This window comes from Eschrichtius robustus, chromosome 6 (genome assembly GCF_028021215.1).
Source record: "Eschrichtius robustus isolate mEscRob2 chromosome 6, mEscRob2.pri, whole genome shotgun sequence".
Lineage (NCBI taxonomy): Eukaryota > Metazoa > Chordata > Mammalia > Artiodactyla > Eschrichtiidae > Eschrichtius > Eschrichtius robustus.
The window spans coordinates 77,270,864-77,294,763 of record NC_090829.1 but is presented as its reverse complement, the minus strand read 5'-3'; the positions used below and the strand labels follow the sequence as shown (position 1 = coordinate 77,294,763).

The 23,900-nt window shown below is 36.6% G+C and overlaps 1 protein-coding gene across 1 annotated transcript in view; it reads right to left on the bottom strand.

Moving 5' to 3' along the window:
* MYLK (myosin light chain kinase) overlaps window positions 1-23,900 on the bottom strand; it is a 342,321-nt gene that overhangs the window by 271,372 nt on the left and 47,049 nt on the right. The gene's annotated exons all lie outside the window — the stretch shown is intronic.

Genomic DNA, 23,900 nt, shown 5'->3' with positions numbered 1-23,900 from the left:
TCCATTGGCAGGCAGATTCTCAACCACTGCACCACCAGGGAAGCCCCAGAGTTTACTTTTAAACGTGCGAGTATGATCTATATCTACTTAATGGAGAGGCAATCAGACCAAGGCGAGGCAAGAAAGAGGAAGGGAGAGGTAGGGGAAGAAGCTATAGAAGGCAAAGAGAGAACGGCCTAAGATTAGAGACAGTCTCTCAAAGGTTCAGGCCAGGGTTCCCCCACCCAATTCTGCTGTTAGGCTAACCAGACCCAGCTCTGAGAAAGCATTTCTATATCTTCTTTCCCCGCAGAAGATCCAGCTGTGAATGCATTTTGAAACGTTATCATGGGATGTTCTGGAGAAATATTAAAAATGTTCAGCTCAGCTACTTCTTAAAAAAAAAAAAAATTGAATCTCAAGGAAGCAAAGTCTGTTCTGTGGTGGAGAGTCCCAGATTAGGAGACCTGAATGTTAGACCTGGTTCTGGCACTAGCTTCGTGGAGCTTGCGGGAGTCACCATCTCTGGCCCTCAGTTTTCTAATCTGGAAAATGAGGAAGCTCCTTGGGATGTTTTTTTGTTTTTTTGTTTTTTTCAGGCATCTTCCAGCTCTGAAACTTTAGCCCCAGGGTTCCTCTGATATTTTCCTTTGTTGTGTGTTAAGAATCCCTCATTGGTTTGGAGGATAACTACACAGCCTTTTCAAAATTAATATTTTTCCTCTTGCCTAATATTTAGTTTGCATCTGATATGAAATATTTTGTAGAGCTTTCTGATCTCTTCATTTGGACTCTTTCCTTCCCCCCCCCCCAAACTGTTTATTCCAGGTAAAGGAGTACTTATTATGCATTTTATAGTAAAATGAAACACAAGTACAGAAAACCACACAAAACAAATATATAGATTATATAGACTGGTGAATTTTTATGAGGCAAACATCCTTGCAGTCACCACCCAGGTCAACAAATAGACCTCTGCCAGCCACCCCAGAAGCCTCTCCATGTGCCCCATCCCTATCCCTATCACTTTTGCTACTTTCTTTACATAATTATCTCCCAAGTTGCATCTTGCCCTTTTTTTTTTTTAATTTAATTAATTAATTTATTTATTTATGGCAGTGTTGGGTCTTCGTTTCTGTGCGAGGGCTTTCTCTAGTTGCGGCAATTGGGGGCCACTCTTCATCGCGGTGCGCGGGCCTCTCACTATCGCGGCCTCTCTTGTTGCGGAGCACAGGCTCCAGACGCGCAGGCTCAGTAGTTGTGGCTCACGGGCCTAGTTGCTCCGTGGCACGTGGGATCCTCCCAGACCAGGGCTCGAACCCGTGTCCCCTGCATTGGCAGGCAGATTCTCAAACACTGCGCCACCAGGGAAGCCCAACCATTTTATTTTATTTTTTTTTTAACTTGATGTGCCTTTTAAGCCTTTTGTTACAGTTTATCTGTGGAAGGACAGTAGGCCTTTTGACCTGTGAAGTTTCCCACAGTCTGGGAACTGTATTTTAATAAGGTACTTCAGCATATTCCTCTGTCCTCTGCATTTCTTGCAAACTGGCAACTGCCCCAGAGGTTTCACCAGTCTGAGGTTCCATCTGTCTGGCAAAACTGTAGATGGTGGTGTGTTCTTTCATCAGGAGGTTGGTAATGTCTGGTTTTGCTCTTTTTCTTTTGAGGCTAGCAGGTGTTCATGCTGAATTCCTAGAACCCTGAATTAAGTCATTGAGGGCTGCAAAATGATCATATTTTAATTCTATAATTTTGCTTTTATTTATTAGCTGAATAAGTTTATAAGGAGATGTTTCCTCTCATCCAGTATTTTGTTACCATGAGACAAGTTCATAAGAGAAAATTTGGATAAACACTTACTTTTTTCTTTTAATTTACCCCAGTTTTCAAGATAATGAATTGGTTCTCTGTCATCCTCAAAAGGTGACTTAATTAGGTTTCTTAGTGTCATTATAATTCATGGATTTACATATAGTTGATGTGTTTCAATCTACTGTAATTCTAATCTTTATTAAAGCTCAAATTGTCCAATCTTTGGCCAGTAGGTATCTTCCTTGCTACCTAGTATAACAAGATGTTCCAGGCTCATTTTGTACATTTGCTGCTCCAGACCTGGAATCAGCCATTTCTCCAAAAGAAGCACTAATTACGTTTATTTATTGATACCTTTATTGATATGGACACTAGGGGGTGTTCATTGCTACTAGGTTGATAACTGTTTCTATGTCTTTTCAATAGGTAGAATTAGGATAGAATATGTCACGAGTTCATGTTACTATTTCTAATTCAATTTCAGGACTACAGTGTTTTAAATTAACCCCTGCTAAATTACATCAGGATCTCAGAAGAAATTCCACATGGAGAATTCCGGTTCTCAAGAATTTACAAATCCACCAGAGGGCAGACAGCAGAAGCAAGAAGAACTACAGTCCTGCAGCCTGTGGAACAAAAACCACATTCACAGAAAGATAGACAAGATGAAAAGGCAGAAGGCTATGTACCAGATGAAGGAACAAGATAAAACCCCAGAAAAACAACTAAATGAAGTGGAGATAGGCAACCTTCCAGAAAAAGAATTCAGAATAATGATAGCAAAGATGATCCAGGACCTCAGAAAAAGAATGGAGGCAAAGATCAAGAAGATGCAAGAAATGTTTAACAAAGACCTAGAAGAATTAAAGAACAAACACCTAGAAGAATTAAAGAACAAACAAACAGAGGTGAACAATACAATAACTGAAATGAAAACTACACTAGAAGGAATCAATAGCAGAATAACTGAGGCAGAAGAACGGATAAGTGACCTGGAAGACAGAATGGTGGAATTTACTGCTGTGGAACAAAATAAAGAAAAAAGAATGAAAAGAAATGAAAACAGCCTAAGAGACCTCTGGGACAACATTAAATGCAACAACATTCGCATTATAGGGGTCCCAGAAGGAGAAGAGAGAGAGAAAGGACCCAAGAAAATATTTGAAGGGATTATAGTTGAAAACTTCCCTAACATGGGAAAGGAAATAGCCACCCAAGTCCAGGAAGCACAGAGAGTCCCAGGCAGGATAAACCCAAGGAGAAACACGCTGAGACACATAGTAATCAAATTTGCAAAAATTAAAGACAAAGAAAAATTATTGAAAGCAGCAAGGGAAAAATGACAAATAACATACAAGGGAACTCCCATAAGGTTAACAGCTGATTTCTCAGCAGAAACTCTACAAGCCAGAAGGGATTGGCATGACATATTTAAAGTGATGAAAGGGAAGAAACTACAACCAAGATTACTCTACCCGGCAAGGATCTCATTCAGATTCGATGGAGAAATCAAAAGCTTTACAGACAAGCAAAAGCTAAGAGGATTCAGCACCACCAAACCAGCTCTACAACAAATGCTAAAGGAACTTCTCTAAGTGGGAAACACAAGAGAAGAAAAAGACCTACAAAAACAAACCCAAATCAATTAAGAAAATGGTAATAGGAACATACATATTGATAATTACCTTAAACGTGAATGGATTAAATGCTCCAACCAAAAGACACAGGCTCACTGAATGGATACAAAAACAAGACCCGTATATATGCTGTCTACAAGAGATCCACTTAGGACCTAGGGACACACACAGACTGAAAGTGAGGGGATGGAAAAAGATATTCCATGCAAATGGAAATCAAAAGAAAGCTGGAGTAGCAATACTCATATCAGATAAAATGGACTTTAAAATAAAGAATGTTACAAGAGACAAGGAAGGACACTCCGTAATGATCAAGGGATCAATCCAGGAAGATATAACAATTATAAATATGTATGCTCCCAACATAGGAGCACCTCAATACATAAGGCAACTGCTAACAGCTATAAAAGAGGAAATCGACAGTAACACAATAATAGTGGGGGACTTTAACACCTCACTTATACCAATGGACACATCATCCAAACAGAAAATTAATAAGGAAACACAAGCTTTAAATGACACAATAGACCAGGCAGATTTAATTGATATTTATAGGACATTCCATCAAAAACAGCAGATTACACTTTCTTCTCAAGTGCACATGGAACATTCTCCAGGATAGATCACATCTTGGGTCACAGATCAAGCCTCAGTAAATTTAATAAAATTGAAATCATATCAAGCCTCTTTTCTGACCACAACGCTATGAGTTTAGAAATCAATTACACGGAAAATCCATAAAAAACACAAACACATGGAGGCTATACAATATGTTACTAAATAACCAAGAGATCACTGAAGAAATCAAAGAGGAAATCAAAAAATATCTAGAGACAAATGACAATGAAAACACAATGATCCAAAACCTACGGGATGCAGTTTTAAGAGGGAAGTTTATAGCAATACAAGCCTACCTCAAGAAACAAGAAACATCTAAAATAAACAATCTAACCTTACACCTAAAGGAACTAGAGAAAGAAGAACAAACAAAACTCAACGTTAGCAGAAGGAAAGAAATCATAAAGATCAGAGCAGAAATAAATGAAATACAAACAAAGAAAACAATAGCAAAGATCAATAAAAGTAAAAGCTGGTTCTTTGAGAAGATAAACAAAATTGATAAACCATTAGCCAGATTCATCAAGAAAACAAGGGAGAAGACTCAAATCAATAAAATTAGAAATGAAAAAGGAGAAGTTACAACAGACACCACAGAAATACAAAGCATCCTAAGAGACTACTACAAGCAAATCTATGCCAATATAATGGACAACCTGGAAGAAATGGACAAATTCTTAGAAAGGTATAACCTTCCAAGACTAAACCAGGAAGAAACAGAAAATATGAACAGACCAATCACAAGTAATGAAATTGAAACTGTGACTAAAAATCTTCCAACAAGCAAAAGTCCAGGACCAGATGGCTTCACAGGTGAATTCTATCAAACATTTAGACAAGAGCTAACACCCATCCTTCTCAAACTCTTCCAAAGAATTGCAGAGGAAGGAACACTCTCAAACTCGTTCTACGAGGCCACCATCACCCTGATATGAAAACCAGACAAAGATACTACAAAAAAAGAAAATTACAAACCAATATCACTGATGAATATAGATGCAAAAATCCTCAACAAAATACTAGCAAACAGAATCCAACAACACATTAAAAGGATCATACACCATGATCAAGTGGGATTTATCCCAGGGATGCAAGGATTCTTCAATATACACAAATCAATCAATGTGATACACCATATTAACAAATTGAAGAATAAAAACCATATGATCATCAAAAAAAAAAAACCTTTTATATATTAGCAAATAAGATCCAGTAAAAAAAAAAAAGGTTAATATATCAAGTAACTGACCAAGTAATGTTTATATCAGGAATGCAAATTTGGTTTTACATTTGGAAATACATTTCACCATATTAACAGAATAAAGGAGAAAATCCATATGATCATCTAAATAGAGGCAGGAAAAAACATATAACAAAATTTAACAACAAATTTGTGAGAAAAACTATCACCAAATTAAGAACAGAAGAGAACTTCCTCAATCTGATAAAGAACTTCTACAGAAAAATATAGCACTGACGCCATGCTTAGTTATCACACTGAATGTTTTTGCTCTAAAATTCGGCACACGGCAAGATTGTCCTCTCTCATCAGTCTTATTCAACATTTCAGCAATAACGTGTAAAAAAGAATTAAAAGACATTCAGATTGGACAGGAAGAAGCAAAGGTGTCTTTATTTGTAGATTTCATAATTGTTATTTTAAAAATGCTAAGAAATATACACCAAAACTATTATATTTAATAAATAAATTTACCAGCATTAGAGAACAATAGGTTAATGTACAAAGATTAATTTTATTTTTAGTTACTAACAATAAACAATTGGAGATAAAATCTATTGAAAAAAAAGAATTTACGGGATGATGAAATTAGAATATCCCAATTTACTACTTTGTTTTATTTCATATTAAACACACAACAATGTCAAAATAACAATATTAATACTATCACCACCAATTCTAATTGTTGAAAACAGTTAATTTTTGCATATATTATCCATTTTATTATAATTGGGCTCTAATAGTTGTCAGCTTCTATAGCTAGCCCGTGTGTACTATAATCTTCCTCATTTAGCCCTTATTTAATCTTTTTTTTTTTTTTTTTTTTTTTTTGGCCATGCCGCACAGCATATGGGATCTTAGTTCCCCAAACAGGGATTGAACCCGTGCCCCCTGCAATGGAAACGTGGAGTCCTAACCACTGGACTGCCAGGGAATTCCCAGCCTTCATTTAATCTTAGTTCCATAGGTAAACATATATTTAATCCTCATCATTAATTCCTTATGTCTCTCTAATCTAGCCATTTTGGTTGTCTGAAAGCTTGTCCTCTGTAGATTCCTTAGGATGGGCTTATGGAAAGAGTATTACCTGAGTTCTTTTATGTTGATTACAATATGTCTATGCCATTTATACTTGAAGGTCAATTTTACTGGATATTTTACTTGACTTGCATTTTCTTTCCTTGAAAATCTTAAATATGTTTTGCCACTTACTTATGGCATAAAGAATTGCTGTTAAAAAGTCTGATAGTCTACTTTTCTATCCCTTTTAAGTTACATGCTCTTTTTGCATAGATACTTAAAGAACTTTATCTTTTTTCATTAAAGTCCAGTAATTTTACTAGAATATGTATATTGATTATTCTGGTTTGCTATTTCTCAGGTAGACAGTGTGTTCTTTCAAAATGTAGCTTTAAACATATATATTAAATTTCTCTATATTTACATTATATATTTAATTTCAGGAAAGTTTTTCTTTAATTATAATTTTTAATATTTGTTCTGTTCCCTTGCTTTAAGTTGCTTCCCTGGGAACTTCCATTATCTGTATGTTGGACCTCTTTTGCCTGTCTTCGATATTTGTTCCTTTCCCGCAAATACTTTGAATTTCCTTCTTCATTTCTTTTTTTTAAAATTAATTAATTAATTAATTTTTATTTTTGGCTGCCTTGGGTCTTCATTGCTGCGCACGGGCTTTCTCTAGTTGTGGTGAGTGGGGGCTACTCTTCGATGTGCTGCGTGGGCTTCTCATTGCAGTGGCTTCTCTTGTTGCGGAACACAGGCTCTAGGTGCACGGGCTTCAGTAGTTGTGGCACACAGGCTCAGTAGTTGTGGCACATGGGCTTAGTTGCTCCGCGGCATGTGGGATCTTCCCGGGCCAGGGCTTGAACCTGTGTCCCCTGAATTGGCAGGCAGAGTCTTAACCACTGTGCCACCAGGGAAACCTCCTTCATTTCTTTTTGATTTTAAAACTTTCTCTCCTTTTCACCTTCTCTTTCAAGGTTTTTCTTGTTGTGTTTCTTTGCTCTTGTGTCACTTATAGTTTAATCTTCATTTCTCAAATTTTTTTTTTTACTATTCTAATTCTTCTTTGAGTTCTGATCCAATTTCTGAGTTTCTCTAATTCTGATGTATGTTGTTCTTATGTCACTTTCTCAATGACTTTTAGCTCTCTTAGGATATTAGAGCTTTGATTTGTTTTTTGAGCATATCTTTCTGGCAGGTATTCATTGTAGGGATGTTAATCTGATCTGATCCTTATTCCCTTTTTTTTTTCTTAGTTTTGCCTGAGAATTGACCTTGACTCTTTTCTGTTGTTCATTTTAACATGAATTTTATTTTCCTGAACTTTTAGAAGGAGATTTAATCCAGATAGCTTTTTTAACTTCACAGAACTCTCCATTTTGTTGTTTCTGTGGAGTGTTAAAAAAATTTTGGTGGCTGGATTTCTGAGATTTCCTGGCTTTGCTCCTCTCACTCACTTTTATCTGGCTCTTCCTTTTCCTTCAACTCTGTTTTCCCTATCATGTCAATTTTTTTTTTCACTTTTTAAAAATTGTGGCAAAATATATATGATATACCATTTTAACCATTTTTAAATGTACAATTTAGTGACATTAAGTACATTCACAGTGTCGTATAACCACCACCATTATGTATTTCCAGACCTTTTTCATCATCCCAAAGAGAAACTCTATGTACATTAAGCAATAACTCCCCATACCCACTTCTCTCCAGTCTGTGGTAAACTCCATTCTACTTCCTGTCTCTGTCAATGTGCCTACTCTAATAGATACCTCATATAAGTGGAATCATACAATATTTGTCCTTTTGGTGTGGTTATTTCATTTAGCATAAAACAAGGGTCATCTATATTGTACCATGTATCAAAACTTCATTTCTTTTTATAGCTGAATAATAATATTCCATTGTATGTATAAACCAAATTTTCTTTATCCATTCATCTAGTGATGGCCGCTTGTTTCCACTTTTTGGCTGTTGTGAATAATGCCATTATGGATATTGGCATACAAGTATCTGTTTGAGTCCGTTTTCAACTCTGTTGGATATATATCTAAGAGTGGAATTGCTGGGTCATACGATAAGTCTCTTTATAACTTTTTGAGGAACCACCAAACTATTTCCATAGTGTCTGTACCATTTTACATTCCCACCAACAATGCACAGACGTTCCAAATTCTCCACATCCTCACCAATGTTTTTGAGATTTGAGATTTCTTATTTGACCTATGTGTTATCTAGAAGCATATTGTTTAATCTCCAAGTATTTGGGGGCATTTTCCAGCTATCTTTCTGTTATTGGTTTCTAGTTTAATTCTATTGTGGTCTGAGAGCAGACATTGCGTGGTTTTTATTCTTTTGAATTTAAGGTGTGCTTTAAGGTCCAGAATGTGGTCTATCTCGGTGAATGTTCCATGTGAGTTTGAGAAGAATGTGTATTCTTCTGTTGTTAGATAGTCCATAGATGTCAATTTTTTCCAGGTGATTGATGGTGGTGTGAATTCAACTATGTCCTTACTGATTCTACCTGCTGATATATCTATTTTTGATAGAGAGGTGATAAAGTCTCCTACTGTAATAGTGGATTCATCTATTTCTCCTTGTAGTTCTATCAGTTTTTGCCTCATGTATTTTGTTGCTCTGCTGTTACGCACATACATGTTAAGGATTATTATGTCTTCTTGGAGAATTGACCCCTTCAGCACTATTTAATGCCCTTCTTTATCCCTAATTTTCATTGCTCTGAAATCTGCTTTGTGTGAAATTAGTATAAATACTCCTGCTTTTCTTGATTAGTGTCAGAATAGTATATCTTTATCCAACCATTTACTTTGAATTTGTATGTGTCATATTTAAAGTGGGTTTCTTGTAGACGGCATAGAATTGGGTCCTGTTTTTTGATCCACTCTGACAATATCTGTCTTTTAAGTTGGTGCATTTAGACCATTGACATTCAAAGTGATTATTGGTATAGCTGGGTTAATAAGCTACCATATTTCTTACTATGTTCTATTTGTTATCCTTGTTCTTTTCTCTGATATTCACTGTGAGAACCAACTTGGGGTATTGAAGGTGAAGCACAAAAGTGTAGGCCACTTCCCCACTCCATGTCCGGGTCCCCCTAAAGTTTTTAACTCTTAGACGCATCTACACTGGGCTTCCACCAATTTGTCAATTGATGTCAATTTGACAATTGTCAATTTGTCAATCCAGGTTTTTCCTCCCTGGTGCTCATTCCTGCAGAGGTGTCTGTTCATGGGTTTTTGCTCCAGTAAGTTGTGATTCTTTGTCTCCATCTGTTTGTCTCTCCAATATTGGAAGCAATGGTTTGCCCTGTGAGATCACTTCTCTTACAGATCTAAGAAGCGTTGTTAATTTTTCAGTTTGTTCAGCTTTTTATGTGTTGCCAGGGTGGAGATGTCCACACTTCTTACATTCCAGACCAGAAACTAGAAGTCTCTCATCAACATTTTAAGTTTTCTGTGATTTTTTTTCTTTTTCTTTTTTATAATAGCCATCTTAGCAGTTGTGAAGTATATCCCATTGTGGTTTTGATTTGCATTTCCCTGATGACTAATGATGTTAAGCATATTTTCATGTGCTTATTGGCCATTTGTATATCTTCTTTCGAGAAATGTCTTTGAATTCTTTTGCCCCTTTTTAAATTAGATTGTTGGGTTTTTTTCATCATTGAGTTTTAGGGGTTCTTTACATATTCTGGATACTAATCCTTTGTTGGATATATGATTTGCAAATATTTTCTCCCATTCTGTGGGTTGCCTTTTCACATCATTGTGTCCTTTGATGCCAAAAGTTTTAAATTTTGATGAGATTCAATTTATCCATTTTTTCTTTTGTTGCCTGTGATATTGATGCCATACTTAAACTATTGTCAAATCCAAGGCCATGAAGATTTTCTCCTATGTAAGAATTTTATGGTTTTAGCTATTGCATTTAGGTCTTTAATCGATTTTGAATTAATTTTTGCAAATGGGGTAAGGTAAGGGTCCAACTTCATTCTTTTGTATGTGGGTATCTAGTTTTCCCAGTGCCATTTGTTGAAAAGACTGTTTCTTCCCCATTGAATGGTCTTGGCAGTCTTGTCAAAAATCAGTTGGCCATATATGCAAGGGTTTATTTCTGGACTTTCTATTCTATTCCAATGGTCTATATGTCTGTCCTTATGCCATCCCACACTGTTTTGATTATTGGAGCTTTGTATTACGTTTTAAAATCATGAAGTGTGAGACCACCAACTTTGTTCATCTTTTTGAGATTGTTTTGGTTATTTGGGGGTCCCTTGAGAGGTCATATGAATTTTAGGACCTTTTCCCCTCCTATATTTGCAAAAAACCATTGAGATTTTGAGAGAGATTGCATTGAATCTGTAGATTGCTTTGGGTAGTACTGTCATCTTAATAATATTAAGACTTCCAGTCCACAAACACAAGATGTCTTCTCATTTATTTTCTTTCTTTTCTTCTTTCATTTCTTTTTGCAATGTTTTGTAGTTTTTGGTGTAAAAGTCTTTCACCTCCTTGGTTAAATTTATTTCTAACTACTTTATTCATTTTTGATGCTACTGAAAATGGAATTGTCTTCTTAATTTCCTTTTCTGATTGCTCATTCCTAGTATATAGAAATGCAACTGATTTTTGCTTATTGATTTTGTATCCTGCCCTATTATGACAATTTTATTCCACTTCCAAAAATTTATCCTTAATGTGAAGTTCTGTCCTGAAAGGGAATCCTGGCTGGTCAGTTTTAAGAGTTAATGGGGGCTGGACTGTACCAGTCCTTATAAACTATGGCTAATGACTAGAGATCAAGAGGGTTTGCATAAAGTTACAGGAAATATATCACTTAACCTGAAAAATACCATGGTCCAAACACACAAACCTAGTGCATGATGGCTGGTTTGTCAAGATTAAATAAATCAGCTTCAGAGAGAAATTTTTCTGTTTGTCCCCTTTGATGTCCTGAAATAATGCAAGTTAGCCCCATTGCCCCACAGCAAGACACTAGTTGTAGAAAATATTCCTTTGCTTGATGGGGATGGGGTTTCCATTTATTTTTACTGCCTTCCTAGGAAGTTTAATCTGCAAGTCCTGGCCTCCATCTGTCTGTGCACATCCTCTGCACTTCCTCCCTGTCTTTGGATCCCTTCTCTGGCCTGGTCCTCTTCATTGCTGGGCCCTTATTAGGAAACCAAAGGAGAAAGAAAGGGAAAAAAGAGAAGGTAAAATATAATTTATTAATCTCTGACAAGTGTCAAATATTAAATAGCTCACCTTAGTTTATGAATTCATTAAATCCACCTAGATCAGCGTTAGTGGATTAAGGTTAAAGACTTGCTGGTTCTGAAGTCTGGCTGCAAGTTGGACCCACCTGTGGAGCTTTTTAAAAATACTTATGCTGGGGTGCCACCCACAGAAATTGATTCAGTTGGTCTGGAGTGGGGCTTGGGGAATGATTTTTTTTTTTTAATTCCCCAGTAATTCTGATGTGAGATCAGAGCTGAGAACTATTATAGCTTAGGTAGAATTCACAGCAGAAAGAACAATTTGTAAATTAACCAACAGTGCTTTTGTTTGGCTAATGATTTCTAAAAAGACTAGTGCCTCGACCAGAGGTATTAACATATGAAAAAATACACTGAACCCCATAATGCGTTTGTGGATTTATTTCTCTAAGTATTTACTGTAAATTGATTTTCTGTACTTTAAATCCTATTTTGTCATGCATTATCATTACATAGTTGAAAAGCTTATCTTTGAGGGAAAATATTTGACTACAAAGCCATTAAAGAAAATAAAATTCCAAATTACAGAAAAAAATGTTTAATTTTTTAACCATTAAAGTCACACATAATTGCAAAAAAAAAAAGGGAAGGAAGAAAAGAACACTATAGAAGGTAGAAAGTAAAAAGTAACTGTCATCTCCCCCATAGCTGTACCCTGCAATCCCACAAGTCTCCTCTCTTGAGAATTTCTTGGGCATCTTTTAGGAAAGGGCTATTTTATTAGATCATTTATTATAATAATAATTCTAAAATTTAGTTCAAAATGTTATTGTAAACTTCCTATGGTTATTATAATGTTAGAAACAAGTTTAAGTTCTAAATCAATGATTTCAAGCTGCAGAATCCCCAGATTCCAAGGAGGTGACGGGGGGAATGGAGTGGGAATTGGGGCCAGGTCCCCAGACCCCCACCCGTTCCTTGTCCAGAGCAGCTCTGCTTTTCTCTATTTCATGTATTGAGCTTTTGTGTAAAACTTTGCAGAACACTTAAATCCACTGTTTTATATAGTCTGAAAGAATAGCAACGACAGTTTAAATGGACAAATAAGAACTCAAGTGATCACATTCTGTCATTTCACATTCTATCATTCTTCCTCACATTCTACTGCTAATAACCTATAGGGTCTCTATTTGCTCCTCCTCCCCCACAGACACACTGTAGGGGTTTATCTTAGAAACCATAGAGGGAAGTGCTATAAAAACCCAGTATAGCAAAGACCACATTTAAGGACAAAATGAGCACATGAAAATCATGGCTGAGAAATCTATGTATTGCAAAGCAAACTTGGGGGTGTTTGTATGTAAGACTGTTGATTTATAAACTCCGTAAACTCAGTTTTCTGCATAATGAGAATCTATGGCCAGATGATATCATCTATTAAAAATCCTTTGTTTTTCAGAAGTAGAAATGGAGGTTAGAGAATAAGTCATACATTTCCACCTCAGATTTGTTGTGTGAAGGGAGTATAGTTTAGTGGTAAGATCTTCTGAGTCAGCCACTTGGTTTGCAAGGAAGCCTTGTCATTAACTACTTGTGTGACCTTGGACAAGTAAATTCTTCTGGGCCTTAATTTCCTAATTGTTAAAAAATGAGATACAAACGAAATAAACCCTGTCTACTTCATGGTGTTGTTTTGAAACTTGAATGAGAAGATGCACTGCAAAGCATATTAACTCTGGCCTCCAGTGGGCTAGAATTCTTTCCATTATTTGTGAATACACGAAGTGAATGAAGGAGTACATTTATTGTAATTATTTATCTGTGGAAATAAACAACGACAAAAAGGTATTCATTGCAAAACCAAAACAATCAGACTACATCATAACAGCAAAATGGCATTTCTAAGAGGAAAAGAACAAACAGAAGAAAACCTTCCTTGGGAAATTTTTGCCCTGGATTATCCCAGCATGTTTTACAATGGTCTCCTACCCGTCTATGTACCCACTAGAAAAACTGGCTAATTAAGTCAAGAGCCCTCACATGAGGGCTGACATTAGGATGTTGGCTAAAACGGCAACATTCCAGATTCCTCTTCTTTGTGGGTCTTCCAGGAATCATCTGGTTCCCTCCCCCAACCTCTTAGCAAGACCTTATGTAAATGATCTTAGAGAGATGCATATCCACCTTTCCTTCCTGATAATATGAGAAGGAGCTTTTAATTCAATTACAAGTTCCAGTGACTGGACAGTCTGTCTAAAAAGTTCTTTCTTTTGCCTTTATAATCTTCATGCTGCTAATAAAAATCCATTCAAATCATGTTAGTGACAAAAATTCTAAATACTATAAATAAATTTAACAAGATAGACTCAAGATCTATATTGAAACAAACTGAGGGAGAAAACTATTAAAAGACACAAAATAGGATTTTAATAAATTGAAAGTCATATCATGTTCCTAGAAGGAAAGACAATAAAAAACTGTTAATTCTACAAATTTTAATATATAAATTTAATGTAGTTCCAATTAGAATTCTAACAAGGTTTTTCTTGGAATTAGATAAAATGATTCTAAAATTCAATAGAAAAAGAATGCCAAAGAATAGTTAACACAACTATAAAAATGTAAAAAAAAAAAAAAAAAAAAAAAGTAAGAAAAGACAGAGTGGGTATGTACAGGGGCTTACTAAGATATCAGTTGTACTATAAAGTTTATGTATTCAAATCAATATGGCATTAGTAAGGGTGTATAAAAATGTATTTGTGGAACAGAATAAATAATTGATAATTACATTACAGTGGCTATTGTTTGTGTGCCAAACTGGTAGTTCAATGGGAAAAAGATGAATTCTTTTTTTTTTTTTTAAAGTGCAGGCATAACGGGCTACCCATCTGAAAGAAAATAAAAACGGACTACTATATTATACTAAATTCAAAAGTAAACTACAAATGGATTAAAGAGATTAATGTAAAAGAAAAATATTTTTAAACTTGAAGAAAACTGTCTACGAGATTATATGTACAATCTATGGTTTGGGGAGACTTTCCTTACCAAGAACTAAGAAACTATAAAATAAAAGGCAAGCATATTTGACCATATACAAATAATTTTTTTTTTTTTTTGATTTGGCAACTAAGACAGTTAGTTGCAATCAATATGTCTGGAAAAATGTTTGTGCTACTATATTCTCACAAAGGATTACTTTCTATACAAAGCACCCTTAAAAACTGATAAGACAAAACCAACAATGGGAATAGAAAATTGTGCAAAGGATACAAATAAACAATTCACTAGTGAGTAAAGCCAAAAGGCCCAACAAACACATGAATATGGTCAAATTCATTCATATGGTAGAAATCAGGGAAATAAAAATGAAAGTAACATAAAATTGCTTGACACCCATCACACTGGCAAACACAAAAACAGCCATAGCAAAGCTTCCACTGATCAAATGTGGGACAGTTTAAGTATCAATAAGAGTCATAACAACAGTGGATTAAAACACATCAATAAATTTAATCCATGAATTCATAGTGATACTAAAAAACAATTCACCACTGAAGGATACTAGGGAACCAATTCATTATTTTGAAAACTGGTAACTGGAAAGAATTAAGCATTTTCTTATCTTATGTAAATGAACTGTTGGGTAACCAAATAGCAGATGGGAGGAAGTTTTTCTTTATAAATGTATTCTGTGTCACAAATGAAAAAGGATAGAGTTGGACGGTCATCATTTTGCAACCCTAATGGATCTGGATATTGACAATCAGTGGTTGCTAACATCACAAAGGGAGAGACAACCAGACATTATGTGTGTCCCAGTGGAGGAACAGACACCATCTATGAATTATTCTTGTCATAAAGGTCAAACCTGAATTTGACCAAGCCTCTAGATTCCGCTACCAATTCACAGGAAATAACTAGGATAACATTCCACTACAACATAGGGATGCAACCTACAAAATTCAGACTGCAAGAAACTTCACGGCACTGACAACCGAGTTCTTTTAACAAACAAATTGTAAGGAACAAAAAGATGGAGGGAGAGACTATAAATTAAACGACACATAAAACATTTTAATTCGTTGCAATTTGTGGGCCTTATTTGAATCCTTACTCAAATAAAATGTAAACACTGGCTGAATATTTAATGAATAATTATTGTTAATTTTTTAGATGTTATAATAATATTGTGTGATTTTATCTTTTAGACATACATTTATACTTATATTTATAAATGAAATAATATGGCATCTGGAATTTGCTTTAAAATAACATAAAACAGGGGGAGGTAGGGACAGAATCAGCCATGGCAGATGGCGGTTGAGGCTGCCAGATAGGAACATGATAATTCATTATATTATCTGCCTACTTTGTGCATGTTTGAAATTCTCCACAATAAAAAGCACACACACACACACACACACACACACACACACACACACCAAGCCATCGTTCCTATTGCTGACTGCGTGGTATGCATGAAGGCAATTCTCACACATGGCTGGCAGAAATGTAAAGTGTTACAAACTTTTCAGAAGGCAATTTGGCAAGATCTATTTTTTAAAATACATATATCCTTTGTCCCAGAAATTCTACTCCTGGGACCCTATTCCTCAGGAATAGAAGTAGAAATCCACAAAGCCACAATACAGGTATGTTTACAGTGAAACTGTTCATAGGGGAACCCAATCTACAGCCATCTACAGTCTACAGCAGATTTGGTAGACTGGTCCACTCTCCCTCTAGTTAACCCTTTTCTTGTGTGTCTTTCTATTTTGCAGAGGCTGAAAAACTAAAGACATGGTTCCCAGACTGCCTTGAAGCTAGTGTTCTAGACTGTGATTTAATTTCACCAGTCAGATGTACTAGTGCAGCTCTGACAGACGCAGTATGGGTCTGGAATCAAAAGTTCTGGTGGTAGCTTCCTAACCCCCCAAGTTGCAGGTAGGGTGGCATGATTCTGGAACCTGCAGGTGGGACAGCAACTTCCTGACTGTGTGGATGTTGTAGTTCCCTTGGGGGGGCAGGTTCTTTGGGACCCTTGTAGGAGTCATCCTTGGAGGCCCAGCCTAGAGCCTGCTATTTGGGTCCCTCTAACGATTTACTAAGTCCCAAATTTCCTACATTAAATCACTTTCTACTTAAAATAACTAGTTTCTGTTATATACAACTGATCCAAATTATTGAATAAATTGTAGTATTACATCTCCATATCATAGAATATTAAAAGAATGAATTAGATCCATATAAATGACATACTAGTCATCTAGAGGGATTTTCATAGGTACTTCTAAGTGTGAGAAAATAAAAATACAGAAAAATGAATATCTTATGACCCATTTTTGCAAAACAATGATCAACCCCCTGAAATTTCTATAAATACAAGGATCCATGTAGGATTTTATGAGCATGGAGAAAATATTGGTTATGAATATAGGTTATAGGTGTGCGGCTAGGGAATACAAAAGGGGCTAATATGGGGATGGGAGGTGTAGAATGAATGTTGATGAAAAAAAGCAAGCATGATATGATCTTACATATGTACATTATTTGGTCAAAATAAAAGTTAAGCGACACATAGGTTTGAAGTAGAAGCTTAATAGGAATCAAAGTGGAGAGAAAAACAAATTACAAGGAAATATTTGAAGAAATAATGACTGAGAATTTTCCAGAATTAGAAAAAGATGTACGATCACTGATTTAAAGAGCTCATAGAGCACTAACAGGAGACATTAAAAACAGAAACAAAACACTGTCATATTCATTAGAGTGAAATTTAAGATCATCAAAGCCAGAGAAAATTTTAAAGGCTTCCAGAGAGAAAAATTATGTCACCTTGAAAGCAACAAGGCTCTGGTCCATGACAGTCTTCCTCATAGCCACTGGGAGCCAGAAGGCAAGTGTAATGTGCAAAGCGCTGAAGGAAAACAAGTTTGAACCTAGGATTTTATATCAAAACCACTATGTTTTTAAAGCTGATATTCCCTCATCCTACTGTCAACTTTGCCTTCATTTCTGAGGTGGCTTAATTTTTTCCTTCCATTTCTTTCCTAAACTCTGCCAGCTTCTGCTTCGTTTCCTCCTGCTGTCTCATCGCCTTGTCCCTAATTTTCTGCTTCTCTGTTCAATGTTCTTGATTTGAATAAATATTCGTTAAAATCAGTTTTAAAAGTTCATGGCCAGAGACTTCACTGGTGGTCCAGCAGTTACGACTCTGTGCTCCCAATGCAGGGGGCCCGGGTTCGATCCCTGGTCAGGGAACTAGATCCCGCATGCTGCAACTAAAGATCCCATGTGCTGCAACTAAGACCCGGCACAGCCAAAAAACATTTTTTAAGTTAAAAAATTAAAAAAAAAAAAAAGGTTCATGGCCAAATATTTAGTCAAAACTTTACTCTATGGCAACATTTTTTTGATAGTGTTTATTTATTTATTTATTTTAAAATTTATTTTTGGCTGCATTGGGTCTTCGTTGCTGCACACGGGATTTCTCTAGTTGCGGCGAGCAGGGACTACTCTTCCTCATGGTGCGTGGGCTTCTCATTGTGGTGGCTTCTCTGGTTGTGGAGCACGGGCTCTAGGTGCGTGGGCTTCAGCAGTTGTGGCAGGTGGGCTCAGTAGTTGTGCTTGCAGGCTCTAGAGCACAGGCTCAGTAGTTGTGGTGCACGGGCTTAGTTGCTCTGTGGCATGTGGGATCTTCCTGGACCAGGGATCAAACCCGTGTTCCCTGCATTGGCAGGCGGATTCTTAACCACTGTGCCATCAGGGACATCCTTGATAAGGTTTTTAATTTACAGTTTTATTTTTCTATTTCTTTTCCCTTTTTTTCCTAAAAATATTCTAGTATAGATCCTCTGCTGGTCCTTCTTGATGACTGATTTTTTTTTGAAGCAGATAAGGAAGGTTTTCCTGGATCAGCTATTTGCAGAATGCTTGTGTATAAGAAGGGTTGGAATTTTCCTTAATCTTCAGTTTTGTGCAGTGATTTGTTTAGCGTTACTTCTCTACATGGCAATAGGCATCTATATTTTTCCCCCAACATAAAGCTTATGGAACTTCTTTCCATGTCATAAACTAAGGATTTACAACGTTTCCCTCTGGGTGAGCTGTTCATCACTAAGAATTGTACTCTGCTAGCTCTTTCTGCTGCCTGGAACCCATGGCATCCCCTCTCTGTTTCCTATCATACGTACCCTGCTTGATAACTACTGCTTTTGGCAGTTCTTCTAGCTCATCTGTGGCTTGGTTTTAGAGCTGCCTCCTAGTTTTCCCCACAAATGGCACTTGTACTTCTCTTGTTTTTGATTTCTACAAAAGAAGGGGGGAAAGGACAACTTTACACTTCCATCTTCACATTGAAATCCAATGGAAACTATAGTTTAAATGTGAGGGTGACATAAAAATATTCAAGTCCTCAGAAAGTCACCAAAGATACTCTTTAAAAGTATCATCTAGAAGAAAAATAAATATGGAGGGCACCTAAGAGATGAGTATTAGAGGAAAAGAGAAAGAACAGCAATCCAAAGCTAAAATTCTGTATGACACCAACATGGTGTGAGTGTCCATCAGCACTATGTGTCTAGATCCTTTGGTGTTGCAAACCATCTCCTTGGAAGTTGTAGCATTTTGAGCTGGAGAGAATCTTTGAGATCATATTTCCTCATTTTTCAGGTCCTCGGGCTCTAGGTCCCTCAGAGGCACACTTTGTCTTGTGTTTAAATACTCAGTGTGGCACACACTAGAGAGCTAATAAATTATAAATGGTTGAAGGTCACAAAGACTATGAAGACAGACTCACTTGGTCACCTGACTCCCAATCCAGGGCTCATTCTCTTCTAATGCACCATTATTAAAATGAACTTTCCCACAGACTTAAATAACATTGCCTTTTCAAGTGTCTTACATTCATCAATGATCTATCATGACCTTTTCTCAAATTTTGGCCAGAGATACAAAACGACAATTTAAATTCTCATACTCTTTCTGGGTAAGTTAGGGGACAATAGGAGCTGCCTTATGTGTTACTCATCCATCATTACAGAAATCTGACCAGATGGATTTTTAGACCAGTTGGGATGGTGGGGAGGGAAGAGGTGATGACAAGTGGCCTGAGTCTCTGGTGAAAAAAATGATCATTAGCTCTGTGGCAGGGGAAGGGTGGAGTGGTGGCATATGGGTCACTGCTCTAAATGGTGAAGACCTACTTACTCAAAAATTTATTGGCTTGTTCTAGTTTGTGTACCATCTTCCACCAATCTATCTCCGTATCCTAAGACAGCAAGTCTGATAGTATTGACCTAAGAAAAAGAAAAAGAAAAAAGATTAATTTTCTCTCCATCCATTGAGGCTCTGGATTTCAAATTTTATTTTTCCTTTACTCCTTTCTTCTTGCCAAACCACAAACTACTACCCTCCAAAAGGATCTGTTCTGCTTGTTTTGGAGCTGCTGACTTCTAAAATACTTGATTCTGGCCTCCAACCCCATTCTGGGGCTAGAGCTCACAGCCAAGTGCAGAATAATCTGGAAAGGATGGTGGGGTGAAAATATGTACCTTGGCTGTGTGCTCCCTACTGGGCAGTGGACCTCATTCCTTGTTTTAGATTTGAACGAATGTGTCAGTCTCCAGCTCCAAAGGGGACCACATTTTCCTGCTGGATAGTCTGTGATATTTCTGCATGTCTACTTGAGATCTCCATGGAAAATGAGCCCTCTCACTCTCCAGCTGAACAGAAGATATTGCTGGGGTCCTGGAAATGTCCGAACTCACTGTGAATGCCAGAGTTGATGGGAGAAAACTCATGTAACTCTCTCCATCCACTTTAAAAGCAAGTTTAGATAATGACTTTTGATGGAAATGGCCAAGTGGGAAAATTGTTTTACTAGCATTATGCCACATGCTAAACAGAGAATTTAAGAACACTGTGTGTCTTTCATAAAGCAAAAATGAAACCTTAAGTGTCTAGCACAGTACACGCACATATACATGTAGACCAACTATATATAATTAGTGATCATTAACAACTATTTACCACTGACAGTTTGCAAAGCATTTTTACTTATCTAATCCTCATGATAAATTACAGAAGGAATTCCTTTATTATTAGACCATGCTAGTAGAGAGAGAATGGCATACAGCTAGATTCTGGTGACAGATTTGGGGCCCCAGGGGTTCAAGTGGTCATGAGATTCACCTGATATCAACGAGACAGCATAGTGAAGAAAGTAGACTGAGAATCACAATATCTGGTTCAAGGTGTTAGCTGTGGGGCCTTGAGCAAACGTCTTTAATATTTTTGTTTTCAATTTCCGTATTTCTAAATTATCCTTGCACTGGTGACAGTTTAAGTTTCTGCCCTATCTCCCCTCCTAAAGATCTAGGAATCTGTGGCTTCTCCACAGCACAAGCAGTAGTGTGCAACCGTTTTCTAAACAAGCGAATTTTGCTTCAGAAGTTAATAATAGGTATAAAGAATAAAAGTTACAAGGAGGCTAACGCTAGGAGCTTAGATGTATGTAATAAAGCTATAACAAGCTATTGCATGAACTTGCCCACACCAGGAGGAAATTAACTGAAGCCTCGATGACCATTTGTCAGGGATTTAGTTAAGTCCAGCCGTAGTTATTAACTGCCTACTATATAATAGGTACCAAGTGTCACGGGGTGTCAAAGATGAATAAATCCTGGTCCCTGCTCTTACGTACACAGGGTAGGACAGGCTGAAATGTAAACTGATGCATCAGTAGAGGTATATGCAAGGTACAGAAGTGGTACTGTGGGTTTGAAGAATGAGTAAGAATTTGTCAGGAGCCTGAGGAAAAGGGTGGTCCAGGCAAAAGGTACATTTGGGATATTACCAGTAGTAGGTATCACTGTAAAACAGATTCCCTCTTCGGGTATGAGAGTGAGAGAGAAGACTTTTATAGATAGAAGTGCTTTCAAAAACCAATTTTAAGCCCTTCAGAAGTCCCTAAGATCTTACCATCTCTGATAATAATTCTCTGGGAGGTCATACTCGGGCCAACTGCTTTAAATAAGATATGCCCAGTTCTCTATACATGATATACTAAAACACCAATATATAAGTTATATAGTCATAGAACACATTTGTTTAAGCAATTTTAGGCAGAAGGAAAGCAAGAATTAACAGATTTTAAAAATGATTAAGGGAGTGTTAGCTCGTAAATCAAATTCAACTTTAGTGTAATGCTTAAATTCTAGACTCCTAAAAATAACTTTTGAGAAGGGGCCTCTTACTCTAATAATTAAAACTTTAACCAATTCTGTCATTCTTTGCGACCTTACCCCATTTTTTTCTTCACAGCACTTATCCTTTGCTTGTGTCACACTGTAACATAAGCTCCTTGAGGGTAGAGAATACCTGTCTTGCTCACTGTTGTTTTCTCAGAACCCAGAATAGTACCTGGCACATATTAGAGCTTTCATTTCATTTATTCATTGAATGAATGAATGAATCTTTAGCTGAAGGGATTGCCCCACAATATGAGCACTAGACACACTTAAGTTGTGATTTGGCTGCATGCCCTTTCTACCTAACTAGGCTTTGCAATTCTGCCCTGCTTTCCATGTTGTTGAAGGCCTTTATTTTTAAGGCACTTGACAAAAATGCCACCATTAGTAAAAAGTAAAGATTTCTGGACAATTCACTAAACTCCAAGGGTGGCAAGAATAAGAGAAAAATGTGCACCAAGTACTACTTAGGCTTCTTTAGCCCTGATCCTAGGATCCCTACGCTTGGTCAAATAGAATCAGATTCTAATTTTCATCTTCAATGGTATTCACAAATACTAAATCCATTATGAACAACCCATACATTACCTCCACAGATCCAAGAAAGGACCATAGAATAGTGACAAAATGCTGGAGAATAGTTCCTTTCTATTCTACAGCCAGTACCTATCAGGAGACACTGAATTCATCCTTTCAGAGGTTAGGGGACAGTCCATATGTTTTTCACATTCTGGGACATCAGAAAAGGTTTTGTGAGAGCGCTGGGATTTGGGACTAGAATGACCCTACTGAGACGATGATGAGGCAGTTACAATGACTCCTAGTGTGAAGATCAGAACTACTGAGAATGGGCACTCTTCCTCTCCTTTTTAGCCCACTCTCCATTATCACTACCGTTATCAAGACTTACATTGGAATTTGTTAACTTTGAACTTAACCAAGAACTTGATTTTTCATTTTAGACAGTGCTTGCTCAGTGTGACTTGAACTGATCAAATTAAAAACCTGGGCGTCATCTTTGATTTCTCCTTCTCTTTCATTTCCTATTAAGTCACCAAGCCTATTGAAAACTTTTCCATTCGTCTCTCCTTTTTCACTCTTATTGCTAAAGGCCTATCAATTTATGTCTGGACTACTGCAATGGTTTTCTAAGTAGTCTCTAGCCTCTCTCTCCTCTAATCCTTATTTACCATTACTCTATGCAATTTTAAGAACATCTGGTTTCATCTGGTGGTCCTCAATTTAAAAAAAAAACACCCCCAGGATACCCTTACACCCAATGATTTCATAATGTATATGGTCTTTCTTCAGCCTGGAGCTCAAGACATTCTACAGTCTGATCCCAGCTCTTCTAAATTGTGTTACCATCATCTATTACTACCATTATCATAAAGGAACGTCAACCCTCTATTTTAGTCAGGTTGCTGTACCTAACATTCTCCGAATATACCACTCAACCTCCACATTCTGATGATGCTGACTTTATAGGGGGTTAACATTTTGAGGATATTTACAGAATTATTCAAATCCTATACATTCTTTAAGATCCAAATGAAGTTTCTTCTCTTCTAGGTCTTTCTCTACCAGTTTGGGACTTCTTTCTACTCTAAACTTCTATGAAACTCACTGTCTATTCCATCCATTTTGCTAGGGTCATATTCCAACCTAAAATTTAACCAAATTCTTTCATGTTTCTATGCCATGTGTATGTCTTTAATCAAATAAACAGTAAGCTCCTGGTAAAGGTCCCTCAAGGATTTTTCTAGTCTCATTTGTTCTTCAATCAAATTGTTAACCCTTAGTTAATTGAACCCATAAACATTAAAAAGGTTTCTTTGCATGTAAGGATGCCCGTCCTATATTAAGGGTAAAAGAGGACAATCTTCTTGGATATCATATAATCATCTTAAGAATTTACTTCTGCATATGAATAACAACTGAATATTTAGGAATACACAGATGACACAATTTTCTCCCTTGCTTTATTATTTTGTATTTCTGAACTGTACTTCTGAACTTATGTGTTCAAGGGTTGTGAACTGTTACCTCCACATAAAACAAGGAATTAATTTATGAATACTGGAAATAAGAAATTA